The 6,459-nt window shown below is 40.3% G+C and overlaps 1 long non-coding RNA gene across 1 annotated transcript; it reads right to left on the minus strand.

The window, feature by feature from the left end:
• Positions 1-5,508: 5,508 nt before the first annotated feature.
• On the minus strand, positions 5,509-6,003 carry LOC139550984 (uncharacterized). Its single transcript, XR_011670171.1, has 3 exons — positions 5,925-6,003; positions 5,648-5,709; positions 5,509-5,554 (listed from the first exon to the last, which is right to left on the minus strand). It is a non-coding gene; the product is annotated as an uncharacterized lncRNA (long non-coding RNA).
• Between the last annotated feature and the right edge of the window lie 456 nt (positions 6,004-6,459).

The raw sequence follows: 6,459 nt of genomic DNA on the forward strand, positions 1-6,459 counted from the left end.
CAAGCCGTGCTTCTTAACACCCGCTTGCTTAAACTGGAATCCAGTTGCACCAATGTGTCAGAGGAAACACCATTCAACTGATGACCGGAGTCAGCCTGCCGGTGCCCAGCCCACCACAAGGAGTTGCTAGAGCGTGATGAGCCAAGTAAAGCCCCCCCCAGCCAATCTTGGACAATGCTGAGCCAATTGTGCGCCGCCCTATGGGACTGCCCAATCACAGCCGATCGTGACACACGGGATCGAACCCCAGGCTGTAGTGACCCTGCAACGCAGTGCCTTAGACCGCTGCGCCACTCAGGAGGCCATTAAAGAACTTGAGGACTCCATTGATCGTTTGATGTGTCTAAATACAAAGTGCCATTGGTGTAACTCAATTTAATTGTGAGCAAAACGATTAATCACATCGATTTAGTCAATTATTTTTAAAGGGTAATTAACTAAAACGACCAAAACATTGTCATTGGTGTTACTCTACTGGTGTCACAATGTTACCATAATGGTAAACATGATTTAAAGTCATTAAGCTGCCATATCAGTTGATTTATAATGGGAAGATGTACCCAAATACATTTAAATTAATACATAATCAACAAAAATGTATTAATGCCCAAATGCCACCGCAATTCAAGAACGACCCTTGAACATTCAAGTTTCAAACCAACAGTTGGTTGATTGCTGTTCCAGACAGACAGACAGACAGGATAAGTAAGATCTATTTTTCTCTCTCTTCCAGGTGGATTCAGGGGATACAGGAAACTGATCACTTCTGTACCATCCACATTAATGCCCACTGTTGGAGTGGATACGCAGGCATCTCAAAAAGTACAGCACAAATAAAAATGATAGCCATAGTTTGTCTCATTCACCATCACCCATGTGAATGTGTTCTGCACTTCTTTAAAATGTTCTTACCATATCATTTATATGCAAAATACTGTAGGCCTATTTGTCAAATTGTCTCTTTCTGTCTTGTAGTCTGATATGCACCACGTGTACAGCTCAATCCCCGACAGACCAGCAAACTCATAGTGAAACCACAACTGTCACTTTCCCTAGCTACAGATCCCAGAATACCCCTCTCATATAATGTCATATGTCTGTTCCGCTCAACAAGTTAAATGCTCATCTCTCACAGGATGCTGTATATAGAGCATGTCTTGAGTTTAATGGTCAGACAATAAGACTTTCTGTTAAACACCTACCTATCTCTTACGCCTGTCTCTGTTATTGTATTTCTATTTCTCATGTTTTTATTCTGATAAACTGAGGTGGCTTGATAAGTATATTGGCTTTTTATTCATCTGTTTAGCTAATTCCATTAGGTGTCAGTTAAGCAAACTGTAAAACAACACCAACATCCACCTTACACATAAAAGCAACTGTTGAAGTTGAACCAAACCTCAGATACCTCAGATACATTCAACAGACACTATGGTTACATTTAACATCTTTACCAGACTATTTAGATATGAAAACCCAAACTAAATACAGCCTCTAAAAATACCAACATGAGAAACAAATGAGTGCTTCTGACAATTACTGTAAGCACCTCAAGATGTCAACAGAATTGTGGTGTTGTTGAGTTTCAGAGCCAGACATGGAGTCACAGCCAGAATATTAACTGTTAACTTTTATCAAAGTTGTCACAGTCAAAAAGGCTTCAAATAAAACATATGAATTTACTCTGACAGTGAAGCTAATGCTTTTAGGTTCATTTTATATTTTAGGATCAAAATATAACTACAGAACTTTGACTGATATACCTTCCCCCAACCTCATGATGTGAGACACTACTTGATAGTTAATGGACTTTGTGGTTTTCCTGCGAGGAAGTTTCTCATCTACCTCTCTATTCAAACCGTTCTCTCAGTCACAGACACCATACTCCTAGTAGTTTGTGAGAGTCGGAGGATCTGTGAAAGTGGTGTTGTTCACCCCTGATATGGCTGGTCATCTGTTTTTGGTCATCCTCCTTGTCTGTGAGTTATTCCTCCATTCCAAGTTCTTGTAGTAGTCTACAGCTATAACTGTGGTAAATTGATGTCTCAATTTATCAGTCCATTCTACTTTTGAATATGTAATTTTTTGCCTAGAGGGGTATTGACGTTGCTACTAAATAACGTGAGCTCAATAAGATGTCTGATCTGAAGTAATAATGTCATGATCTTGTGTGAATAGTTACTAACATTATGATGGTGCGCCAGTCTATCAATCTCTCCAGTGTTAGGTCCAGTGTTGGGTCCAGGACGGTGGGCCTCGAGGGCGGTGTGGTCACCTGCTAATGAGAGTGGCCAGTAGGGGGAGCAGTGCTGCTGTAAGGGGGGCAGAGAGGCCTGCTGCTCCTCCACACTCCATGGCATTCTCCTGCATCAGACACAGGGAGCATCACAGGAGTTTCAGACCATAGAAATGAATGAATACATACACTATGTATCTATATGGTTCAGACAATATACAGATGGTCACATATATGATTAATGTCGTGTTATTAAACACTCATAAACAGGCGTTCATGTACTTTCTGTGTAATCACAGAATTGTGACGCATACGCACACACATATCTACATACTGCGTACCTCAGGTTGAAAAGGATGACACGATTCTGGCCGCTTTCTGTCTTTCTGAAACTTCAGCCTATCACATTTCAGAGACTCATTGTGTGCAGAGGGGTTAAGGATAGAAATACTGATGATGAACCACACCTCAGATACATTTAACTGATACTGTGGTGACCGTTTCTGCAACATCATTCTAGCATGATGAGAAAACCAAACCGTAATGCACGCTTCATAAATAGCTACATGTATGAGATATGGATTAATACCTCTGACAATGAAGAAGCTATTCACATTCACACAAAACTAAAGTCTAAGTTCAGAGTTCACTTACTGTTAACTTACAAAACCCATTTACTTACAAAACATTTATACTAAAAAACACACAAAAGCTTTGCACAAAAAATCCACTCAAACACCTCAAACTTATTGAGGGTTAGTAAAGGATATACATAATCTCGATGGGATCCATGGAAACCAGGGTTGCAGAGCTGCAGTCACACTTGTTGTCCACGACAACCATTAAGAGATTACTGCTGGGAATCTGCTGAATTACAAAAGATCTGAGGAGGGAGAGAGAGAAAGAGAGTTGAGCTGATTCAGTTGATACTTTTAACATAAGGCTAGGTCCCTATTTTCTCCACTTCCTGTCTGACTGACGTGCCCAAAGTAAACTGCCTGTTGTTCAGGCCCTGAAGCCAGAATACGCATATAATTGTACCATTGGAAAGAAGACACTTTGAAGTTTGTAGAAATGTTAAAATAATGTAGGAGACTATAACACAATAGACATGGTCGGAGAAAATCCAAAGAAAAACCAACCTGTAATGTTTTTTGGGGGGGAGCCCATGCTCTTACAATGGAACGGATAGGGAAATAATTAAATCTAGCTCCCAGTATGCAATTCCTATGGCTTCCACTGGGTGTCAGTAGTCTTTTTTCAAGGTTTCAGGCTTGTTTCTTACAAAACGAGTAAGAAAAATGATACAGACTTGGAAATCTGTGTATGCGCGCGATGATGAGGACACGCACCTGCTAATATCGTTTTCCTATTGAACATAATTCTTTCCATATGAAATATTATAGTTTAATTACATTTTAGGGTATTTGAGGATTAAATAGAAACATATTTTGACTTGTTGAAACAAAGTTTAGGGGTAGATTTTCGGATTCCTATCTTGGCACGTTGAACGAGTGGATTACTCAAATCGATGGCGCCAACAAAATACTTTTTGGGATATAAAGAAGGATTTTATCTAACAAAACAACACTACATGTTATAGCTGGGACCTTTTGGATGACAAATCAGAGGAAGATTTTCAAAAAGTATGTGAATATTTAATCGCTATTTGTGAATTTATGAAACCTGTGCCGGTGGAAAAATATTTTGATGTGGGGCGCCGTCCTCAAACAATCATATGGCAGGCTTTCGCTGTAAAGCCTACTGTAAATCGGACACTGCAGTTAGATTAACAAGAATTTAAGCTTTCAACCGATATAAGACGATTGTATGTACCCAAATGTTTAATATCCATAATTTTATGATTATTTATTTGAATTGCGTATCCTCCAGTTTCACCGGAAGTTGTCCCGCTAGCGGGACGCCTATCCCAGACCTAACGCATGAAATTACCCTGTATTGTGTATACACCATCAACACACAGGTTAAGTGAGTTTATCGGTGCCTAATACACAGGTAAGGTAACTGTGTTACAAGTACCTGGCACAGCCCTTACTGTCGATGTTTCCCGTGGTCTCTTTGATGGTACGCTCAGAGACGAAGGCAGGGTACTCCGTGTCACATGGCACCATCATGGTCTTTCCCCTTGACCTTTGGGCTGGAAATGGGACATGTAAATCTTAACATAATAAAAACACGAAAGACTCACACACACACATGCATGTGTGCCTGCACCCACACACACACACACCTCAAGGTATATTCTTGCACACACTGACCTTTGACTGAGAGATCAACATGCCACCAGCTGTAAAGGTTGAACTCCAGCAGGAAACTGATAAGGAAAACACAAACATACATTGATATAATAGTACCATAATATGTACCATGGATGATAATCAGTGCATCTCATTATTTTATCGTATCACGGTGATTATTTTATTATTCTCACATGACAAGTTTGGTCAGGGCTGGGAGAGAAGACATTAAATAATTAGCATTGACTGGATGTATGTAAGTCTGATGAGTAGTTTAGGGACAGTATGTACATGTGATAATATTTAGGGACGGTACTACAAGTGACAATATTTAGGGACAGTACTTGCATGTGACAATATTTAGGGACAGTACTTACATGTGACAATATTTAGGGGCAGTACTTACATGTGACAATATTTAGGGGCAGTACTTACATGTGATAGAGAGCGTGCGCTGTCACTGCTGCCAGCATACTCTCTACAGAGAGCTTGGTAGTCATACAGAGTGATCCTAGAGAGAAGAAAAAATAGACCATTCATTGTGTGTGTGTGTGTGTGTGTGTGTGTTCAGGGTATGACAGTAACATGATTTCTCCTCTAACCTTTTGAAGGAGCCCATGAGAAGCAGCTTGTTCATAACAGCACTCTCCACCTCTCCAAAGAACAGCCCCGTCTGAGGAAGAAGATGTTTATTTAAATGTAAATACTAGGAACCAGGGGAGCTACAGGACACACATCTAGTATATTATTAATGGTACCTGAGAGTAGTCCTCTGTGACCAGAATAAATCCGTTGTTGTCTATAAGGTAACACTTGATGTCCTGTTAGAAAAAAAGAAAGGAACATTAATTCAGATCTTCAAAGCATGACATCATTTAATAATTCAACACTGAGAGGAAACAGAGAAAGGTCACAGACAGTACAGACAGGAAGTAGAAAAGCTGAGACACGGACCACAGGCTAAGAAACAGGAAGTAGCATGAGCCAGTGACAGACAGCTACTGTCTGGTCTTACCTCATTATCACAGCTAATGGAGCACTTCCCATCCAGAGCAGCACACTGGATCGAATCAATAAGATGAATAAATTATTAGAATAATCCATAAAGCATGTCTCACAGCACTGGATATTGTGTGTGTGTGTGTGTGTCTACCTGTCTACTAGCGGTCCAGAACTTCCTCTGAAAGAATTCCAGCTTCATCTGAATCCCAACGCCTATAGTAGGTTTTAACAAAAACACAAACAGAACACAATCAGCACACTGTACATCTAGAAGAGGATTTAAAAATGTATTAAAGAGTTTCTTCACGTCTTCAAAGGAGGCTTAATATCGTTTAAAACATTACAGTTACAAGCCTATAACAGGTACAGTAGCTCTCTATGTCAGGGAGAAGTTAAGGGAGAAGTTAGGGGCTTTTCAGGGAGCTTACAAGCAACAATAGGCGACTTCCTGTCATCCAGCAGTTGTATGGCAGTGCTGGCCCAAACCACACTCTTATTCTCATTTCCTGGAGTAAAACAGGAACACAGAGAAGCACCGATATTAGCCTCAATCAACAAATGTTGTGTAAATGGAAAAGAACAATTCCTACTTTTTCAATAGATCTTATAAAATACACTATATATTCCATTCCACCCTCAGCACCTCAGCATAATTAATCACAGCTGGAAAACCAAGTCACAGAAACAAAAGGGAATACTCCTTTTCAAGCCAAAAGATGGCGCCATACCCACAGATTTCAGCAGGCAATAGCAACCCACAGCACTACACTCAGTGATGGAATCCCATCAGTAGCCTACAACCAGGGTGTTTGAAGTGATTCTGACACAGAGAGAGTGATGTGTTCTTATGAAAATAAACAGTTCTGGTACAGAGCACTACAGAACCTCTGGGGACAGGGATTATTGGAGGAGGTTATAGTATTAAACAGGGGAGGTGATAGTAAAGGAGGGATATTTAACAAC

Source organism: Salvelinus alpinus, chromosome 2 (genome assembly GCF_045679555.1).
Source record: "Salvelinus alpinus chromosome 2, SLU_Salpinus.1, whole genome shotgun sequence".
Classification (NCBI taxonomy): Eukaryota; Metazoa; Chordata; class Actinopteri; order Salmoniformes; family Salmonidae; genus Salvelinus; species Salvelinus alpinus.